The sequence below is a fragment of the Coturnix japonica genome, chromosome 3, assembly GCF_001577835.2.
Source record: "Coturnix japonica isolate 7356 chromosome 3, Coturnix japonica 2.1, whole genome shotgun sequence".
NCBI classification, from domain to species: Eukaryota; Metazoa; Chordata; class Aves; order Galliformes; family Phasianidae; genus Coturnix; species Coturnix japonica.
In genome coordinates this window covers 76,659,325-76,683,038 of record NC_029518.1, presented here as the reverse complement: position 1 = coordinate 76,683,038, position 23,714 = coordinate 76,659,325, and positions in this window count along the sequence as shown.

The window sequence follows — 23,714 nt, the reverse complement described above, 5'->3', positions numbered from 1 at the left end:
GTTCATTTTCTTATTTGGTAAAATGCAAGAATTGTTTACAGTATTTTAAAATAATACTTTGATTTGTTGTTGTTGGTTTTTTTAATATATATGCTATCTCTTTTAGTACAAATGGACCACGGAATATTAAGCATACATTATTTGGTGGTTTTTTTTGTTGTTTTTTTTTTTTTTTTTTTTGTATTGTTTTCCTGTGTGTGTTTGTTTGTTATTAATGATATTATGCCCTTTCTTTTCTCTTCCTTCACCACCCTTCACCATAGCACTCAGAAATTTTTTCATGATTTTTTTTTTTTTTCCATAAAATTAAGATGAAATTGAGAGGTACTGAATGTAAAGGAATCATTGTTTCTGTATCCCAGATAGTGGTTTTGAACATCAAAGAAGCTCTCATATTCTGATAAATAACCGAGAAACGTAGTTTTATACATTGGGGATTTTCCCATCATATTATTCTTTTATTTTCATTTGCTACAAGAACTATTTATTGTAGTGGTATTTATTAGTGGTAGTTGCACAGAATTTAGACAGCGAATATCCTATTTTAACAAATTTTCTTCCCAAAGATAACAATCAGCAAAACAAAAAGCTTTAGCGGGTCTAAGACTGATGTTTATTTGTCTGTTAGAAGATACATAGCTATGGTTTATAGCTGGCTCATTTGGTATCATATATCTTCAGTATATGTAATGTCTTCCATATGTAGTGGTTGTCTTCAAATGCCTCAAGGTTTTCATAGACTGCTTTCAAACATATTTATTTTTTGTTTCATATCTTTTTTTTTTTTTTTTAATTTCTTCTCAATTTTTCATAACATTCAAATTATGTGTTGACTGAAATTGTATGACTTCAGTCCATTTGACTGATTTTACCTGGAAAGAATTTGTAGCTGTATGCAACTACTTTATTTCATCAAATAGTCATACTGAATCATATGTATGAAGTCCACCCTTTCTTAAAAGCCCATTATAGTAACAGCAATTTTTACCAAATTTTAACTGTTGCATTGTAAGCATCTCTGAATTATTGTCTGTGCTCTGTATAATTCAGAACAGAGACCAACTCAGGCATTCTCTTGCTTTCTTAAATGTGTTGAATATGAGACTGAGTGGATGCAAGTAAAGGAGAGAGAATGAGGTAGCAACTAGACAGTTATGAGAAAAGTAAGATTCAGAGGTCATAGAAAATAACAGAAAACCTTGATAGTTGTAGCTTAAATAGTGGGATACCGTAGGCTTCTGAAAAGTGTGATAAGTTTAGCTGTATTTTCTTTCAGACCTTTCTTCCCTGGTCTTGCTTCTCATGCTTGACTCCTCTATTCTTATCCATTCAGATTAAGGAGATTGGAGGAGCGGACAGGGGGGCTTATAGATATCCTTATTTCATTTTACTGCAGCAAAACTACTACACTTATGATTTAAAAAATAAATAAATAAAAAAAAAAAGTGGAATATGAGTATTCTAGTAAGATATGTGAAGATAGCTAGAAATAAATTAAACTTTAATGTCTATCTATATTTGTATTATCAAAACATACAAGTTAGCAAGAAATTTCATTCTTATTTGATGTGATACAATTTGCTTGTCTTCATTAAAGATTAAGATAATTTAGTGTGCCCTAGCTATTTCAAAGGTTTCTTATTATTCTCATCTATATCTAGGGTTCATATCTTCTATTCCACTTTATTTCAACAGAGATCGTTCTAAGTTACAACAAAAAATCTTTCAAAGATGACCAATACTTTGACTGTGCAGACTCGACACTTCATGCTGTGGGACCAATGGAACTCCCTATTAGATGAGTGCATTGCTACATTTCATTATTAATTTGTCAGTGAAAGCACAACAGCAGTCACTGTGATATCTTTGCTTTACTCTCTTCTGTTTCACAGTTTCTTTGGTGTTTATGATGTCCAAAGTCTCCATTTCTTTTTGTCTTTGCATTGTCACTAATACTGATAATATATTTCATTCTTAAGCTATACTGTATTAGTGTAGTGATCTTCATAACATTTTTAGGCTACAGTGTCTTGAAATCTTTAGATTTCTGTAGTTCCAGCTTGAAAAAATTCATCCAGTTGTTTGCATTATGAACAGATATCCCCAAGTGTCATCACACACATTTTCTAACTTCATAGATCTTTCCAAACACTGACAATCAGTGTTCATGAATATTCTTGCAAGTAAAGTAAAAACATTAGCTACACTTGAGATCATTCTGTGTTCTCTTGCTATAAAACTTGAAGTGGTCACTGATTAGTTTTTAGCTGACAAGATTTTCTGACAGACTGTATAAAACTGGGAATATAATCATGTGCAAAGTTCAGCATTATCCTATATATTTTGTATGCTTATGACTGCATTGATTATAAGGTATTTTGCCTTCTTATTTCAGATGCATAGTGACTAATTAAGCAGATTAAATAAATAACAATTATTCTTTGGCCTAGGAAATGAAAGTAGTTTGTTTATTTAACATCTGAAATAAAAAAGGAGCAGATATTTCCCTCAACTGAAGATGAAAGACTCAAATCTTTGTCTACAAATTCTAATTCTGTAGTACAATTTGAAACTATGAACATGATTATTTTTAATATATATTATCTTGATCCAATGAGAAATATGTTTTGCATACAATTTTTTAATATTGGCCTAAAAACCTGTTGAACTTGGGCAAAAGAATATAAATTTGGCTTTAAATATTATCAAACTTTTATATTGTTCTCTCTTTGTATACTAAATATCATAATGTGCCAGTTCTCATTATCCATTTGAATTTTTCTTTTTTCATTTTAACTCCAAACAGGATATGTTAAAAAGGTCAGGGAAATGAGCAGATCATCATTACCAAAGGCCAATTTAATTCCTTTTGCAGTCAAAGGAACTTGGAAAAAGATGATATTTAAGGTTCATAACCATTTGTAATTCTCTGTCCATCCAAAATAAGTATTGACTATATGCTATCCCAAAATTATGAATGCCTGAATTTCAATTAAAAAAATCTTGATATAAAAAATTATATAGTGGTTTGAAAAAAAATATTAAGTAACTAGACAAAGTTTAAAGTATATTGATGAAATCCACATGTTCCTTGTCTAATCTTTCTGAAAAAGAATCACAGGCAGGACACAAAGTTGCTTTGATCCAGAAAACCTATTAGTTTGGTTTTAACTTTGGAATGTCAGAGATAGTTGGTGCATGAATTACATTATTACCAAATTTACACTGTATTTGCTGAATTAGAATTGTTTAGATTTTGGTTGGTTGGTTCTTAATTACCACACTAAAAATAATGTTAAAGAGCACAAGACTCAAACTACAAATCATTGGTTTCTACCTGGACATAGAGACATTAACCACAACTTTATGGAAGCAGCCAAACACCCCATTCCTTATACACCAAATAACACAGCTTTCCAATCCACATCAGAGATAAGGATGTCCTGTATGAGCAGATCTAAGATCATACAGAAATCCAGGTAGATTATATTAGTCACCTTTCCTTGTTGCCTAATGTAGACATTGCATTGCAAAAGGTGTCACTGTTGGTCAGGCATGACTTTAACTTTCTTAAGCTGAGCTAGCCGTCTCAGATCACCTCCTTGTGTTACATGTACCTTAGCACTGCTTCCAGAAGTATATGTTCCATGATCTTCCCAAGCACAGATGTGAGGCCCTCTGGCCTTTTTTCCAGATCTCCTTTCTACACTTTTATAAGCATATATAATTGTGTTTACTTTTTTTCAGTCGCTGGGGAATTTATCTGACAGATGTAATATTTTGAATATGATGGAGTATAGTTTGAGAGTTACATCAACCAGTTCCCTTTGGACATGGGATGCATGTCATCAGGCCTCATGGACTTGTCTCATCAGGTGGTCTGTCTCATCAGGTGGTCTCAGACTTACTCTTCTCTTATAGTGGGAGGGATTTTGCTCCCCCAGCCATAACCTAGAATTTCAAGGTCTTGAGAAACTGCCACATTAAAGTGTTAATGCCCACATCAGCACTACAGGCACAGTTGAGCTTAACTGGACTTTTATAACCAACAATCAGCAGTAGGGAATTTGGACACACTCTCAATGAGAACTTTTATGATTACAATTAGTTTCTCTCATAGTGCAGAGAACCTTCATCTAGCTGCATTCTAATGGATTTGTATGATCACTTTTAAGGAGCTTGGCTGTGCCTAATGAGAACTTCTATGACTAGCTTGTAGAAAAGTGTTCTTCACTGGAACAGCAGATTACATATTCTTATGAATTGCTGGTGATAAATACACAGTATACAGAGCATATGCAAATATAAAAAATGTGAATAATAAAGACATCTGCAAACACATTAAACTATGGAATGAATTTGTAGAGATTTCTAAGTTTCCCGGGAGAAGCACTCATGTAACTGAGTTTGTGAATCTTATACATTAAACATCCCGATGTAGGGAAAAGAGAGACTTGGCCCATTGACTGGTCCCAGAAGTCAGTGGTGTTCTCATATCTTGACTGCAATGGTGTCTTCCCCAATATTCCTTCTTTTTTTTTAAGCCATTTTTATACTATTTATTTTCTTACTTTCAGACAGAGCTCAAGTGCTTCTAATCATACCTGTATTTTTTGTGAATCGTGCAAACAAAAACTGAAAAGCTGCTGAGACAGGATGACTGTTATGAGGTTTATCAGTTCCATTATACCAAGTTCCCACCCCTGTGATCTTATCATGGAGCCTGACCGAGAAGTTTCACACCTCTCTCTACTGCCTATGCTGTGTATCTTAGAGCATACTGAGCTCCCTTGATGCTTCTAACAATCTAAAGTTTTCAGGTGTAGCACACCAAAGAAAAATGCCTTATCCATGATATACCTAGAATTGTCTCAAATACTTGCAAGATAAGACCATTGCCGTGACAGCAAGCTGAAGGCCAAACAGTTGATTTGGAGGGGAATCCTGTCTTGCTCTGTCTTGCTCTGTCCAAAACTTCCCTGTTTTGCTGTAGAAGTTTTGTCTGCAAAAATGCAACCTGCTTTTGGCAAACTTTTTTTCTTGCAAACTTGTCTGTTGCAAACTTACAGATGAGCTTGTGACAGTGAACCCTGTAAATCTAGTAGGCATTGAAGGAGTCCTGAGAGAATCTTTCAGAGGCTTTGAGACTTTGAGAGTTTGAAACTTCTGGATGAGTTCTCACACAGACCAAGGACCACTACTTTGGCTGGACCAACACTGGAACCTGGACTGGTGACCTTTCTCTGTCTATTTTGCTCTCTCTCCCCTCACCTCCCTCTCTCTCTCTTTTCTTACTTTTTCTCTAATAAAGTTTTTAATTAATTTGAGGCTTATTTGATTTCTTATAAATTCACATAGTTTATCCATGCAGCTTAGAGAGACATAAGAGTGCCAATACTTTTAATTAATTTGCAGTACAGAGATTCTCACTAAAAATGTTGATTGTGTCTGGACCTTAATTATTGCTTTATCTTGATCTAACTGGGAGGATTTGTGGATCTGGTCACCAGTCCCTCCCTTCACAGACTTGAAGTATCAGCAGTGCTAAGTTGCATAGGAAATTATCATGGAACTGACACTTTGCATTTACGCTGTATTCCACACAGGAGGTTTCTTCTATGCTTTTGTTCCTTTTAGAGTAGTATATCCCAATTTGAGGTTTTCCCCTGCTGCTTCCTAATGTAACAGTAGCTCCTGGCTGTTCTCTGTCATACAGAAGTGCATCTCCTTTCCCTGCTGTACTTGCTAGCTGCTAATAAATCCAACTAGAGAAGATCAGGCTTGTGACCATCTGAAGAACCTGAACACCTGCAAGTCTATGGGTCCCAATGAGATGCATCCCAGAGTCCTGAGAGAATTTAATTAGCTGATGTAGTCACCAAGCCACTTTCTGTGATATTTGAACAGTTATAGCAATGAAGTGAAGGCCCAGATGACTGGGAAAAAAAAAAAAAGCAACATCATACCCATTTCTAATAGTGTTAAAAACAACGATCCTGGGAACGACTATCCTATTAATCTCACCTCTTTACTGGGAAAAAGAGTAGATCCTCCTTGAAGCTATGCTAGGATACATGGAAGGCAGGGAGGTGATGTAGGAGAACTAGCATGGCTTCACCAATGCCAAATTCTATTTGACTAACATGGTGGCCTTTTATGATGGTGTCACTGCATCAGTATATAAGGGAAAAGATACTAATGGTATCTATTTGGTCTTCAGTAAAACTTTTTACATGGTACCCCACAACATCCTTTTATCGAAATTGGAAATATATGGATTTGATGGGTGGACTGTTCAATGGACAAATAACTGGCTTCAGGATTGAGTCCAAAAAGTGGTGGTCATTGTCTCAATGCCTGGATGGAGATCAGTGATAAGTGGTGTTCCACAGAGGTCAGTGCTATGACTGACACTCCCAATATCTTCATCAGTGACGCTGACAGTGGGATTGAGTGCACCCTCAGCAAGTTTGCTGACGATGCCAAGCTGTGGGCTGCGGTCAACACAAGTGAGGACTGGGATGCCATCCAGAGAGACAGGCTTGAATGTTATGAGGTTCAACAAATCCAAATGCAAGACCCTGCACCTGGGTCACGACAACTCTCACTAAGCTATCCTGGGGGATGAAAGGATTGAGTGCAGTCCTGCCAGAAAGGACCTGGGGGTGGTGGTGGATGGGAAGCCGGACATGAATGAGCAGTGAAAAAAGAAAGCCAGTTGTATCCTGGTCTGCATCAAGAGAAGCATGGCGAGCAGATTGAGGAAGGTGATCCTGCCCCTCTACTCTGCAATGGTGAGGCGTCATTTGGAGTACTGTGTCCAGATGCGGAGTCCTCAGTACAGGAAAAATATAGGCTTACTGGAGGATGTCCAGAGAAGGGCCACAAAAATGATCCATGGACTGGAACACCTCTCAGAGTCAGCTCCTTTGAAAATGAAGTAATAATCAGATGAAATTATTTCGAAGGTAAGGAATACTAAAAAAGATTTCTAATAATTTAAAATCTGTAAAAAGATAACATTAGTATATTTAAAATTTTATTTTCAAATTCAATCTTTACTTCTGATTTTACAAGTAAAAATTATTTAAATGGTTGTTATTTAGGATTGCAAAATAAAATCATATTATTCTTTTTGAGTTCTAAGGGATTTTTAAATAGTTTCATTGACATTTGTTTATCCTAAAATCATCCACTTATTCTAAACATCAATGGAAAAAAAATGTCTTCATTTAATTTTAAATTACAATTATGCCACTGTATGTACAAGAAATAATGGAACTGACTAGGCAATTGTTCCAATAATAACAAAATGGCATATTGACTTTTTTGGTTGAAGAAGGGTCATTACACTAACAGAAAGAGAAAGTCACTTTTGTATTAACATGTGAGTACTATTTCTTCACTACGTGTATTCTGATACTATTTTACTTTTTTGTGAGTGTCTTATTTTGGTATTGCTAAAACAAAGGAAAATACACAACAGTAACTGTGCAAAGGAGGGTCAGCTGTGATTTAGATTCAAAGAAAGAAAAATGTTCAGAGTAAAACAGCAATTACTTGTCCCAAATATACTTATGTTCACGGTGATTTTCTACTAGGAAAAAAACATGATGTGATTGTCTAATTTACTACTCAAGATAGAGGGAAGAGGAACAAAGGAGTCATGTTTCCATGTTTTCCCACCAGTTTTTTTTTGTCAATTGAAAATATGAAAAAGCCCATATTCCTTTTTTGGGCAGTGTAAGTACTATTGTCAGCTCATTATAGGGCTTATCCTCCTTATCTTTTGCAGCAGTCAGAGCTGTCAAAATGTGCAGTCATTTTTTTTCCTCAGAATATACATGTGGCTCCCTGGAAGAACTCTCAGGCACCTGAGCAAGCAGCTTCATTGCTGTGACTGTTATGTTCATGTACTGTTGATTAGTTCATCTTGCTCTTGTATTCACCCAGATCATTGTTGCTTGTCCTGTAGATGTTATTTTTCTTTCATTATAGCTTGTGCTCTTTCATCTCATTAATAAATTTATTTATTTATTTATTTATTCACTGAGGCTTCCTTGTAACTGAGAGTTATTTTTTGTCTCATCTTTTTAATCACATCATACAAGCAATATATGCATAAAGGGGTCATTTGCTCATTTAGTTTTCTTTCAGAATTAGAACTGTGATATTCCACTGAACATATGTATATAATGAAAGTTTCTGACCATGACTGAATCAGCTAAGTGAAGGTGTATTATCTATGTTTTACAGACGTGATAGAAAAAGAAGAAACCTAAGGGAAATATGACAGAGTCATAACAATTTTCTTACTATCAATTAGGTTGTTCTGTCATCTTCATATCTAGCCGGTTTCATATGTGACACGATACCCTAACGTAATTTTGATAATGTTATTCTTGATGTAAAATGGACAGCATACTTTGTGCAAATGAGAAATCATAAAAAGGATTTGGAAATTAAGAAGACAAAGAATGGTGGAGGAGATGGAGCAGACTAAAAGTCTATATGAACTCCAAAGTTAATACTATGAGAAAGAAAGTAATTCAACTCTTTAATTTGTAGATGACAAAGTAGGGATTAGAAGGCAAGTCTTTTTGCACATGTACAGCAACAAAATGTAACAAAAACAAATAAAAAACCTTAGAGAAGGTATAAATAAATAGAATTACAAGTATACTTCTGAGGGTGAAGAAAATTTCTTGACATTGAAATAATGAGCATAGTTTGATCGGTTGTTTTAATCAGTAGACTTATAAATATCATTATAGCATTCAACATTAAAAAAAAATCTAAAAAATCCAGCAGTTAAAATCTATTAAAATATTTTAATATTGTTATTTACATTGTGAAGTGCAATTTTATTTTGTTTATGCTTCAGGCTCTTCTGTGAAATTATTCTCCCAAATTTTTCAAAATGACACAAGTATTTTTGAGATAAGAAATAATTTACCTGCCAGGTCTAATTACAGTGCATAAATACTTTGTTGGGTAGAAAATGCTAGAGCTTTTAGTAATGAAAAAGAAAAAAAGTGTACCAAGAATTAAGCACTGGAAATTCAATCCTGATAAATTCAAATACTAAATATAAAGAAGATTTACAGTTCCAGATATAAACAACCATTAGAAACAGTAGATATTCATCAGTGAATATTTTTCAAAATCATGATTGAGTCCTGTATACATGCCTACCTAGTGTACCATTTCAGAACAGACATCTGACTTTTGCTTTTTAAAATCCAGTGAACATAAAGGCAGGGATACAGTAGATCTAGATGGAGTTGACAGAGGTCTTTATGTGGTAGTCTCATGAGCCATAAATACTTCCAAGGTACAGAAATACACTACAGATATTTCCAAGATGTATCTAGCATCAAAACACAGTTCTTTCTCTTGTTTTGTTCACATATTCTAGCATGTTAACTTCAGCATGAAAAGAGATGTAAGCCTATTCTAGTTAAATGAGTTGACAGCCAGTGAGTTGGTTAATTTACTCAGTCCATATGACTTAGAGGATTTTAATTCTTTCCAATTTTTCTGCAACTACTCTCATCACTGGATTGTAATACAAAACATTGCATGGCACATTTTAGAATGAATGTAATTGTGTCTTTTTGTAATTTACAGTTCACAAAATACATTGTTTCCTGTTTGATTTCAGTGAATCTCCTAGACTGGTACTTGTCATACAAGTGGCCCCTGTACACAGTCTCTAAATACAGATTAAGCTCAAACCAGAAAAGACTTCTACAAAGTCAGCTGCTACTGTTAGGTTTTTGAGAAGGCATAGTGACAATTTAATTTTTACAAGTGAATATTATAGGAAGAAAATAGGTTTTATTGATTGCTTCCTTAGTCATAAAGAAATATTTCATTTGCCTGCCCACTCATCTAACCTTATACTTGTTAGGAAATTATCATGACTGCTTTCCTAAGAAAATAAGTTTTAGTCAAATATATGTTCTTTAAAGAAAAGATAATTGGCTGTAACTTTCTGTTTGCTCAGACATAGTTATCTTGATAAAAATCAAGAAGAAAAATTCATAGTTTGTGAAACCAATATTTAATTATAATAAAACTTTTATTTTTCCCCTAACGATGATCCAGAAATAAGCAATTATCTTGATTAGATTTTGCATAGTAATTCCAATTTTAATTCTCCAAATATCTTGTGAATAAATTCATTATTTTACATGCCAGGAAATGTTTATCTTTAGAAAGATTTATCTTTCTCTATTCTCATAGGAGAATAATCTGAGTTTTAACCCATCATATACATATATAGATATGTACATACTTTCTGGTGCTTAACTGTGTTTCATACTGTTAACACATATTTGGGGTAAAGGATCATTTGAGGTTTGTGCTTCCCATATTCTAATACAATTTCCAAGTCATTTACTGTATCATCTGTAGGTTTCAGATTCTTTTAATCTCTGCTCTGATATGTTTTTCTATTGAGGCCACAGTTTGGACTTCTGTTTTGTTTCAGAATTTGTTCCCAGACAAAATCACACACTTTAAGGTAGCTGAGGTCAATTCAGCCTTCTGCAGACTTTTTGCACTTCAAAATATTATCAGTTGAATTTGTTGATCTGATATGCACCAAAACAGATGCCATGCAACATCAGAAAGCATTTTCTTTTTAAAGAATTTTAGGAAGTTTCCACAAAGAAGAGATGATCAAATATTGCTTTTGTTTTCTTGATGATTTTTGTTTGTTTGGTTGGTTGGTTTAAAATAAACATTTTGAAATGTTGAGGGATTTTAAATCCTTCCATTTTGAGTGAACCTCTCCTCTTTCTGAAAGTTCAAAACCTATTTCAAGTCCTCAAAGTGAAACCTGTTGGAAGAATGGCCCAGAGACCCAGGCATTACCAGTACTCCACACTCCTCACTTTTAGGTTTGTTGTTGTTGCTATGCATGGAGGTAATTATGTAGAGTGCTAAAATCCAAAGATTTTAGCAAACATAGTGTTGCTTACTGAACCAATGATGAAAATGAAATAATAAAAATAAAAATAAAAAAAATAAAAATAAAAGTGTTTTTCACCCAGCTGAGCTTACAGTGAGAAAGGCACAATGAGACTGAGGATCTGAATGGAGATAAAACTTACAAGGAAATGAAGGCAGCCATGATTGACACAGTTCTGTGATTTCTTGTTTGTTTCTCTTCAATTTCTAAACAATTTGTTGGTGTTTTTTTTATTTTTTGTTTCTCTTTTCTAATAAAATAAGAGGTCAGGTAGAGGGAATGACAGTGTTATGGATATTAATACAAAGAGCACAGAATATGAAAAAAACATACAATATACAGTGCTTGCTGTCTGTCTGTTCTACACAAAGGGATAAATAGGCATGACATTAGAGGAAGTTTTTGAGGGATTTAAGGAGGAAATTCATTTTTCTTATGCAATGAAGATCTTTAAAATTTTGGAGGAAATGTGGGTGTGCATTTTGCTAAACATCCATGTCTCTATACATATTCTTGCACAAATAAATTACTTTGTAAATAAACAAGTAAAACTGCATCTAAACAAAACCTCTAACTCAAAAGGTGAATGAATGTATCAAATAGCTGCATAACATGCTTCACTTCATTTAGTCATACACTCAAATTCAATAACACACACTTTTAATAATTTCAACAAATATTAAATAAAACTAGGAACGGTTGTAACTTTACTAGGCTTCAGGAGGTAGAAAAACCAAAAAGCTTAAGAAGCACTAAACCAGGGGAAAACCTCCTAGAGTTAATTTAGAAACCTGTGGATGCCAGGAGACGTTGCCATTTCTTTTGTCTTACCATCTGGAATCTAAAATAATTCCTTTAAAGACTCTCCTTATGTTAAACTGAAGATGAGAATTGAAATTTGTACAAGTACATTAGAATCAGGAGGGAATGATGAAAAACAACCCACCCAGCATTCAAAGCAGAAAGCTGGAAAGAACTAGCAGGCAGAAAAAAACAAAAAACAAAACTAACAAAAAACAAAAACAACAACAACAACCAAAATAAAAACAAGCAAACAAACAAACAACAACAACAAAAAAACACAACTTTATAATTTCTTCCTGTCTGCATTTTGCTGTCTAGGCCTATTCAATTGTTAGCAATGTCTTTGTCCTTGGTAAAGGCCTGTGATACTTTCAGTGGAATTTTTATATATTCTTAGAAGCTGTCTTTCTACTTTTAATGTGATAATGATCACAGAATCCATTTTTCGCAATGCTTGGAGTATCCGTACAGGATGCAGTGCACAAGAGCTTAAGCCCTTCTTGTGGCTGAAAGGACTCAAATACACCACCTCCTCTCTAAAGAAAATATTGTACTCTGTTCTGACACTTTTGTAACCTTTGTATTCTTAAGCAGGTGTTCAAGCTATTTCATTATCTTCTTCTCTCCACTGATATTAGAAACAGCTAATCATAGGGAGACTAACTGTTACAAGAACTGTTATAGGCACAGAGAATGGGTTAAAGACAGTAAAGAAGGTAAGGAACTTTGACACTTAGCATGTCAAGTGCTAGATAGTCTGAAAGTTAGACATCCAGTTTGGAAGTGAAATCCATTAACCTGAATTAAGAGACTAAGGGCGCTGCTTATTAATGTCTACCTCTTCTGGCAAAACTGTAAGAACTTTCTACTCCTTATTGTTCAGTTATTCATTATTACTCTACAAACAAGTTTCCTGTTTTCACAATCTGTTCTGATGCAGATGTGTACAGCAAATCTTGGAAAATGGATTTGCAGGACTTAAGAAAAATGAACTGAACAACACTAATCGCAGTGAGGAGGGTTTTTCCTAACCCAAGTCACTTCTCTGATCCCATATATAGTATAGACTTATGCACACTAGCTTGGGTGACAAAACAGTCGACATTGGTGCCAGGATGCATGGCATAAGTGGAGAGAGAGATTTACTTTCTGAACTGCCAGAGAAAAAACGGTCTCTGCATCTCTGCTTGAGAACAGGTGTGGTCCTCTAATTGCATCATTTCATGTTTATTTCATACTACTTCTGTTGCTGGATGACATAGCATGGCAGATATGCTTGCAAAATAGGACTGCATTTCTGTCCAAGTGTTCAGGGATGAGATTTTTAGGCTAAATTTATATTATGAATCAAATTTTATGTTTGCTATAATTCTGCACATGGCACCTGAAACAGCATAAAGAAAGAGTGGTAAAGACAGGTGATATTCTGTCTAGCTAAAGTCAGCAAGGAAAAAAATATTTCTTCAGTGGCTTATAAACCTGATTGGTGAATCAGTCATTGAGTTTGAAGTTTTTTGATCCAGTAGTGGGTATTCTGATACCATATTTCTTGTCATATTAAATCACAGCTTATATGATATATTTAAATACAATATTAATATTGTATTATTAAATACCTTACATTATCACCACATAGCTTGATCAGCAGGAAGAGTTAAAAAGCAGTCTAATTGAGTTTTTCTTGCATAGCAGAAGATGTCCTGAATGTGAAGGGATGTAAAAATTTCCGCTCATATTATGCCACTTCTCTGCTTTGCATACTGACCTATCTATTATTTGAGGAGAAATGTGAAAATGTGTGTTCCAGTTTATTGTAGAGTTAAAATACTAAAATTCTTCAGCTGAATATTTACTATTGCCTTCACCAAAAAGCTACTGAAGCAACTGAGTTTTGCAGCAGGGTAACTGGGTGATCAGTTAAACTCATTCACCCAGAGTTGAAAGCTGGAGCTGCTAGGGAGTTCTTGTACTTCTTCCTAAAAGTCTTTATGCCTTTTAATTCAATGTGTTCTAGAAGCATAGGGAAGATTCCAAGTTCCCATCTTTCCTTTTCTGCAGCTTGTGAACTGCAAGTATACTGGTAATTTCTGTGTAGGAATCAGGAACTTATATTGTGCCTGTTTTCTTTTTTTCTGGAAATTGACCAACCAAAGAAGAAAACAACACTAAACACAGCTTTTCTTTTATTGGGGTGGAGTCTTCAGGACAAATGATGTAACAGATTGCAAACAGAAACAAAAACAATGTCTATTCTTAATAATCACAAAATTGATTTCCAAAACTGTATAGGTTGTATCTCTGGACATGATTAGAGTCTAGAGACTGCCTTGAGTCAACATCTTAGAAAGCCCACCAGGCTATTAGTAATATGATGTGAATGGTCTTTATTGGAAATGTAATAAAAATAGTATTCTACCTACACTACTTACCTGATCTCCACTACAACAGCATGTGCGTCTCTCATAATCTCACTCCATTTTTACCTATGCAGATTTTTGGATCAGGCTAATAAAATTAGTCCAGATTACAGCTAGAGAAAAAAAATATTCATCTCTGTTTCTACTAGAGAGAAATCCATAGCCTGAGTCAGTTACCAGGGCTTCCTATTGAGATGTTTAGTTGCCCTAGAAAACATATTTGCATATTGCATGGACAGACTAGCAAAATCATGTATATATGACTTCAGTATTTCCTTGAACCTCAATACTTATAATACCTCTAGATTTAATTCATATTCAGAACATAACTGGACTAATAACTATTTGGGTTTTGAACAAAAGTAGTTAATGATCATAATGATCAAATTAGTGATCTGAACACACATAATTTAAAGAAAAACTATGTTCACTTTCTTCCTCGCCCAAATATAGAACTACAGCTTTTCAGAAAATAACATTTACATTTGTAATTAGGCAAGTTCAGCAAAGTTATCTTTAGATCATCTCAGGTTTCAGTGAATTTATGATATACCTCTACTTGCAAAAGGCAATAAACAGTAGGGTTTTTTTTTAAATTCATGTATTTTCGTTATCTTCATTTCAAATGTTAAAAAAAAAAAAAGAAAGTGATTGAAAGTCATGATTTGTTCTCTTATCAGAGTAACCATTACTTTTTCATAGACATTGAAGAATTCAAGATAATAAAATGCCAATGCACTACTTTTTCTTTGATGATACTTAATAGGTATGCTTATGAATCACAGAAGGGTGAATAGAATGATGCAGAAAATATTATTAAAATATTAGAAACTAGAAACATGTTTGTTTGTTTGTTTGTATTTCCAGTATCAGTATATCAGGGGTATTAGCGCATAAGAATTGTCTTTGCAACTGTCTACTATAAAAGACAAGAAATAGCTATGGGGAAACTCTGATAAGAGAGTCTAAGATTTGGGTGCATCTATATATAGCTGTAAATCAATTACAGTGCACAGCTATGTCTGTCCCACCCTTACCCCCTTTTTTTTAATTATCATAGAATCACAGAATCACAGAGTCACTCAGGTTGGAAAAGACCTTAAAATCGTTGAGCCCAGGCTTACAAGTATCTCCTGTTGTTCCAGTGCATTCACCCTTACATAAAAGATAATGGATTTTATTTCTTTTATGTTTGCATAACACTACAGGCTCCTTATAAAAAGGCATTTGGTGATTTGTAATATTTCAATTGGAACATGATTTGAATTCCTATCCAGATATAGAAACTGAGTTCAGGTCTCTTATCGCAGGCCATGATAAAAAAAAATAAATTTAAAAAACCCACAACCCTCTATATCCATCTTTTGGAAAGGCAGATTTAAACTTCATCCACAGGGAAAACTATCTGCTTATCCTTCAAGAAAGAGAAATGTTTAGTTTTAAGGAGTTTGGCAGAGCTTCCTTTTGATACATCTAAGTTGCTCCCTACTGTCCAGGCCAAGTTACTTATACACGCAGAAGGAGTATTTCTGACATCCAAGCAACTTAAACATAAAACTGTGAGATTTTAGGAACCTATCAAACCTCTAGCCATCTACATAAAGGCTCCTAATGTAATTTGAAAGACTTTGGTCTTTTAAAAGAAGGAAACTTAAACCTGAGTGTAGTTGTCTACTGATTTATTGTATGTCTCAGCTCTTCCCTGTGAAGGGAAGATGCAGGCTGGCTTCTCCAGGCTTCCTCTTATCCCTGCTGATTTAAATCAGCAAGGCCTGGAAGACGGGAACAAAAGAGCCCCTGCTGAGATCCGGACACCAGAAGCTGCCATTCCAAAGAGTGGGTTCTTTGTTGTTGCTCTTGTTAAGGGAGCTCTCAATAAATTGATATGTGTTATTCCTCTGAGTCTTGAATGGCTCAGTTGCAACAGGGACCCTTGCTGACTAGAGAAGGTGTGACTCAGGAGACAGAGAAAGATTTACCTTTCTTCAATCCTACTGTGTGGGAAAAGATAATCACATATCTTAGGAGCCATCCATTCTCAGGGGTGTGGAGCTGCTGCCTTCCTCCTGCCCTACCAGCAATGATGGCCTCAAAGTGACTGGCTAGTCTTCCTGTGATTTTTAATTTCTCAATTTAATATCTCAAAAATAATAACTGCATGAAATTTAACAAAAGCGAGTGCCAGATTCTGCACCTGGGAAGGGGTAATCTTGGCTACATATGCAGACTGGGGAATGAGATGCAGGAGAGAATCACCGCTGAAATGAATTTGGGGTCTCGATAAGATAAGTTAAAAATGAATCAACAGTGTGCCCATATGACCAAAAAGGCCAACCAAAGGAACAACATCAGTGTCAGCCAGTGAGAGCAGTAATTGTCCTGCTCTGCACTGCACTGATGCAGCTTTGCTGTAAGTACTGTGTGCACCTTTGGGCACCAGTGTACAGAAAGCACATCAAGAGTGTCCAAAGGAGAACTATTAAAGGTGGTGAAAGATTTAGAGGGGAAAATATAAGAAGTGACTCAATTTCCTTGGTCTGTTCATCCCAGAGATGGGAAATCACAACATATAGCTTCCTCGTGATGAGAGTGGAGGGGCTGTCAATGGCCTTCTCTCTCTGTTGACCAGCAATAGAGCTCAAGAGAATCGCATGGAGCTGCAACAGGGGAAGTTCAGGCTGGATATCAGGAAAAGATTCTCTACTTAGAGAATTCCCACCCAGGGAAGTGGTCACAGAACTGAGCATATCAGGGTTCAAGAAATTTCTCTCAGCTATTTGAGGGTCTCAAATATCTCAGCTCTCATTTTTGGATGGAGTTGATGATCTTTATGAGTTCCTTCCAACTTGGGACAATCTATGGTTCTAACTGAAGTACTGCAATTTTACCTTTCTTTTATCTATGTAGATCTGAGTTCTCTCTATAGACTTGAGAAATTAAGTTTGAGGAAATAAAAATAATAACCACTTATATGTGACCTTTTTCTCAGTGTTTGTTAAGGAACATTCATTGCAAAACAGCTTGGTAAGCCATCCCAGCCAATGCTGATTGCTGGAGAAGACAAAGTTTGTGAATAACAGGAAAAGTATACCAGTTGCACTTGGTAGCTGTGTATAACCGTTAAACAAAATACTATCTAACACAAAATGGCTGCTCTGAAAGTAATGCCTCCTATTTTATTATGGTGGCCCACTATGTCATTGCAGTTTGTTAGTGATATGGCAGTAGATGCTGAACATTTCTGTCAGTTTTCCATTACATTTTATTGCTGTGTGACAGATGGTAGCAGAGATACAGTCTGACAAAATGAATTCTGACATGGAAAAAAAGCAGTGGAACTGAATTCTTCCATACAGAAAAAAAAAAAAATAAAATAAAAAGCACCCACTGACATTCATTCATGCTAGCTGACAGTTTATGGATGTGAGCAGTTAGGCAGTGCATGGTGCATCTAAGCAGTGGCAACAGCAACAATTTGCAGCAATCAGGCTCTTGTTGATGTTGGTGAAAATGCATACCCAGTGATGATGACTATGTTGAAAAATAGTGTTTTGTAGCTGAGAATTTGCTTTGTGAATTAGTTTTATTTTGTTCTTTGTATATGTATATGTTGCTGTTTCCATGGAAATATACAGGAGGTATTACTTTTGGAGCAAACTATGTATGAATACTTCTATTTAACATCTTTATTAACAATCTTGATGAGGGAATTGAGTGCACCCTCAGTAAATTTGCAGACGACAAGCAGAGAGGGAGTGCCTGAAGGGAGAAGGGCACTACAGAGGGAACTGGATAGAATGGATTGATGGGCCCAGGTAAACTGTATGAGATTCAATAGAACCAAGTGTCAGGTCCTGTATTTTGGTTACGACAACCCCAGATAACCCTGCAGGCTTGGGGAGGAGTGCTTGGAAATCTGCCTAATGGAAAGGGACCTTGGTTTACTGATGGAGAGTCTGCTGAACATGAGCCAGCAGTGTGCCCAGGTGACTAAGAAGGCCATAGAATCATAGAATCACATGGTTGGAAAGGACCTACAAGATCATCTAATCCAACTGTCCTCTCTTTACCATACATACAGAAAACCACTAAGCCATATCTCCCAGCTCTGTATGGACTCTCCTAGCTCCTTGAATACTCCTTCCGAGTGTTCAAGAAGCATCTGGATAGGGAGCTAGGAGATATGGTTTATTGGTTTTCTGTAGGTATGGTAAAGGGAGGATGGTTGGACTAGATGATCTTGTAGGTCCTTTCCAACCTTGTTATTCTATGATTCTATCCAGACGCCTCTTGAACACTTCCAGGGAAGGGTACTCCACCACCTCCCCGGGCTGGCTATTCCAGTGCCTGACCACTCTCTGAGAGAAAAAGTTCGTTCTTATGTCCAGTCTAAACCTCATCTAATACAATTTGTGGCCATTTCCTCAGGTCCTGTTTGTTGCCTGGGAGAAGAGGCCAAGCCTCTCCTTGTCACAGCCTCCCTTCAGGTAGTTGTAGAGAGCAATGAGGTCTCCCCTGAGCCTCCTCTTCTCCAGGCTAAACAATCCCAGCTCCCAGAGCCGCTCCTCATAAGACTTGTGCTCCAGACCCCTCACAAGTTTCGTCGCCCTTCTCTGGACTAGTTCCACGGCCTCAATGTCTTTCTTGTAGTGAGGAGCCCAAACCTGAACACAGTACTCAAGATGTGGCCTCACCAGATCTGAGGATGCTCACCAGAGCAGGATGCCAGTGGCATCCTGGCTTGTATCAGGTATGGTATTGTGACTAGGACTAGGGAAGTAATCCTGCCCCTGTACTCGGCACTGGTGAGGCCGCACCTTGAATACTGTGTTCAGTTTTGGGCACCTCAATACATAAAGAACACTGAGGTGCTGGAGCAGGTCCAAAGAAGGGCAAGAAGGCTTGTGAAGGTCTTGGAGAACATGCCCTATGAAGAGCGACTGAAGGAACTGGGGCTGTTTAGTCTGGGAAAGAGGAGTCTGAGGGAAGACCTTATTGCTTTCTTCCAGTATCTGAAAGGTGCTTACAGTGAGGGCGGAGTTGGTCTCTTCTCATTGGTGACAGGAAACAGGAGGAGGGGAAGTTAAGTTATGCCAGGGTAAGTTTAGATTGGATACCAGGAAAAACTTTTTTACAGAAAGGGTTGTTAAACACTGGGATATGATCCCCAGGGAGGTGGTTGAGTCACTATTCCTGAATGTGTTTAAAAAGTGTTTGGATGTGGTGCTCAGGGACATGAGTGAGTGGTGGGTTGTTAGGATTAGGGTAGTATAGTTGGGTCATGGTTGGACTTGATGATCTTAAAGGTCTTTTCCAACCTGAGCAATTCTATGATTCTAATGCAGCACTGTTCCTCACATTGGGATTCAGAGTACATCCAGATCTCAAAAGTGACAGGCTGATAAGACATACAGCAATCAAAATATGGTAGAAAAACAGTATTGCTACAAACAGGAATAGGTGAGGATTCAACAAAGACTGACTCATGACCTGGCAAGATATTTGTTAAATGACTGGGAAAGTTCTCAGCTGAATTGCTCTCAAATTGCAGTTGCTAAAAAGCAGTCTGAAAAAGTCCTGGGAGGTCCAATAAGGTAGCCCTCACGCTTCTCTTCTGTTTTCCACATGAATCTTTTTCTTTCATCTAGTGTTCAGAATCTAATTCAAAGGGACAGCTTGGAGGTGGAGGAATGAGAGCTCAAAAACAAGAAGGAGAGAACAGATGCATTTTTATAAAACTTCATATATTCTCTTTCTCTTTTTTGTGTTTGTTTTTAATTATTATTTTTACTTTTTGTGTGTGTGTGTGAAAATAAGCACTTCAGTAAGCCAGTTAGATGATTTCTATTCCCAAAGCTGTTGCATTTAATGGGAAATGATTTGTTTCATTCCACGCAGTCACACCAATTGGAAGTAAACTACCCAACATGCTTGTTGCAGAGTTTTTCATCTCAGTGTATTGATTTTAAGGCTTGTACCGATTTCTTCCAAATTAACCTTTTATTTTCTGAGTTATATAAATAAATAATGTGAAGGAAAGTAAGACTGAAAGGAGAAAAATCAACAGCACTGTTCTGAGATTCTGAGCAAGCTAGTCTGAGCTTTCTTCAAGGAAAAATGCTTGTGTGTCTCTCATCTTTATTGCTGTTAGATGCATTGGTTCTATTGATTCCAGTAATAACAACCTGAACAGAATTTTAAAAATAAGTTGTTGCATCCCACCACAGAAATCACAGAATCACACAGAAAAAAAAAAGTCAGAAAAAAATTATATATATATATAAATAATTGTTTTGTGGAATTATTTTATTTTTATATAGTCCCTTGTATTCCATAAAATTTTAATTTCAAATTTGAATTGCATAATTAATTTCTGATCAAAACTCTAAAACTTTCTTTTTTGTCTTCTTATGTACCCTTAAGGAACTGTCTATCAACACTTAAGCCTGAAATAGCTACTGATACGCAAACAGTTCATTCAGTATTGTATCCAAGTATAGCTGGAAATTCTAGCTATGAAAGAAATTGAGACTATAGACACAAATGTTCTATGACAAGCCTACAAGAAACATTTTTTCAAATATTCCATCAAAATTACTCTAACCTCTTGTATTTAACTCAGTGGTAGATTCAAAGTTTCTATCATTTCCTACAGAAATTTAAGGTCCCATATTTACAGAATCACAGAATTACAGAATGACCCGGGTTGGAAGGGACCTCAAGGATCATGTAGTTCCAACCCCCCTGCCTAGCAGGGCCACCAAACATATGCCTTTACTAGATCAGGTTGCCCAGGGCCCTGTCCAACCTGGTCTTGAACACCTCCAAGGACGGGGCATCCACAACCTCCCTGGGCAGCCTATTCCAGGACCTAACCACTCTCCTAGTAACAAACTTCCCCCTAACATCCAACCTAAATCTTCCCTCTTTTAACTTAAAACCATTTCCCCTAGTCCTGCTATTATCAGCCCTTTTGAAGAGTTTACTCCCCTCCTGGGAGTAAGTTCCCTTCAGGTATTGAAAGGCTGCAATGAGGTCACCCCACAACCTTCTCTTCTCCAGGCTGAACAAACCCAACTCCCTCAGCCTGTCCTCAGAGGGGAGGTGCTCCAGCCCCCTGTTCATCTTTGTGGCCCTCCTCTGGACCTTTTCCAAAATCTCCATGTCTTTTTTGTACTGAGGGCTCCACACCTGAGGGTTGTTAGATTTGGGGTACTATGGGTAGGCTGCAGTTGGACTTGATGATCTTCAAGGTCTTTTCCAACCTGGGTAATTCTATGATTCTTTGATTCTATGATTTCATGCTAAACTGTGTGATAATTGCAAAAAGATAATGTCTACCATTTTAGACTGAATTTTGATCAGAACCTGAATATTCAGTGATCACAAAAAGGATAAAAAGGAACCCATTGATGGTATATAGTAAAATTTCTAAATAAACTTCGATTATTGTTTTCCTAGACAACAAATTGTTGCCTCTACCATGGTAAGCACATAGCATTTACCACTGCGAGATCATGGCAAGGTGATATAATCAACCTGCCATGCCTCCCCATATTTATACTTTTGCCATTGCCCTTCCTCCCAGAGAGGTTTCATTTTCTTGACTTGTTTAATTATGCTCTGATGAGAGAATGAATGCAATGTTTTGAGGGAGGAGATAACTGAAATTTGAAATATGCAATTATAAATGAAGTACTAGAATGTATCTCATCCCTTCCAGGAAAACAAAGAAACATAAAACAAAACCAGTGAAACAACTTTATTGAAGTAAAAATGGAATAGCACAGAAACAAAAGGGAAATCAGACAAATACAAGAAATAATATAATCATGATAATTTTGGCACTTTTTTTTTAATTATTTTTTTATTTTATAGCATTAAGTATGTAATTTACTATAATTTTTAAACTTCACAGGGTGGAAAAATTATTTTTTGGATTTTCCTACTGTAGAGACTGCAGTTTATGTGTTATGTGCATTTCTGTGGCTTCTCTTTGGAATGAACTTGACATGGCAGATTTAGTTGATTTCCTTTCCAACCTTTTGCATCTGAAGTCATGTGCAATTCTGACAAAATACAAAGATAGTTTTCATTCAAACAATATTTTTGTTTGTGGATTTGCACATCTCTTTACCTCCTATCCTGTTGGATTTGCTTATCTGTGTGACAAAATTGGCATTGAGCTGTTGGGCAGAGAATGAGTCTGTATGAGCTGCAAGTTATCCACCATTCAAATCATACATTCATTTTGTGGTAAATATTTCACTTTTGAGAACAATCATTGCTCTATATATCTGTCATCATAGTTCACAAGTTCATCACACGATGAATTAAAACCAAGAAGTTAATGATTCTCAGAAGATAATCTATCATTAAAATTGCACTCCTATTAATATAAATTCAGGGGAATTTTTAAACGATGCAGGTCACAAATATTGTTAAGATGTCTGTGAATATAATAGCAAATGTGTATCATTTACAATATATCTGTTAATACATGTATTTTAATATATTTGTTAATATAATTTAGTGGACATGGTGAGGATGAGTTGACGGTTGTACTAGATGATCTAAGAGGTCTTTTCTAACCTTAATGATTATATGATTTTATGATCTCCTGTGTGCCCACATATTAATATATCATTCGAATAAGGTAGCAAAAAACATCATTGGTTTATTCAACTTTGAATGAACAAAGTTCTTCTGAAATAGTGAAGCATTAATACAGTATAAATCTTTCCCTCATTCTGTGACCAAATAGTTTATTTTCTTTTTTTTGTTTGGTCCAATACAAGTTGCTGGTATAAGTACCAGACAGATTAAGACTAGATTGAGATACATTTTAATGATAATTTCATAATGGCAAAATTATCTTTAAAATTATTTTGGATTCCACTATGGGTGACGCTGAAGAACCCTCAAAGAAAAAAAAAGAAAAAATATATTTTCACATCTTGAAAATTTTTACTATTTTGTAAGAACAACATCTTTGGAATTATAGCTTCTATTTTCATAAGGAAATTACATGTTTTTTGAATACTTATACGTTTTAAATAAGTGACCTAGCTATTATTCCTGAGCATTTGAGGTTGTCTCAAGCAACATGTGATCACATGGATCACTCTGTCTCGCTCCAATTTAGGAGTGAGGCAAAGGTTCTTTTGATATGTTATGCCCGGCGTGAGATTAAGAAGAAGAACATTCAAATGTTGATCCGACCAGTTTATTGGAAATAATAGACAATTGAGGGGATGGGGAAGGGAAAGTAGGCGATAGAAAAAGGTAGAAAAGAGCAAGAATTACGTTAAAGCGGGGAATAGTCACCTCCTGGATGCAGCAGCGTCCCGTAGCACGTTGTTAACGTTGGTCCGGGGCAAAATAAGCGTAGGGGAGAGCAGCAGCGGAGTATCAGGATGCAAACAGCAGATCGGTGAATCGCAGAAAAAATGGTCAGAGTACCGTGGTCTCTAGAAGCAGAGTCTCGGGCAGCGAGGTCCCTCGGAGGAGAGTAT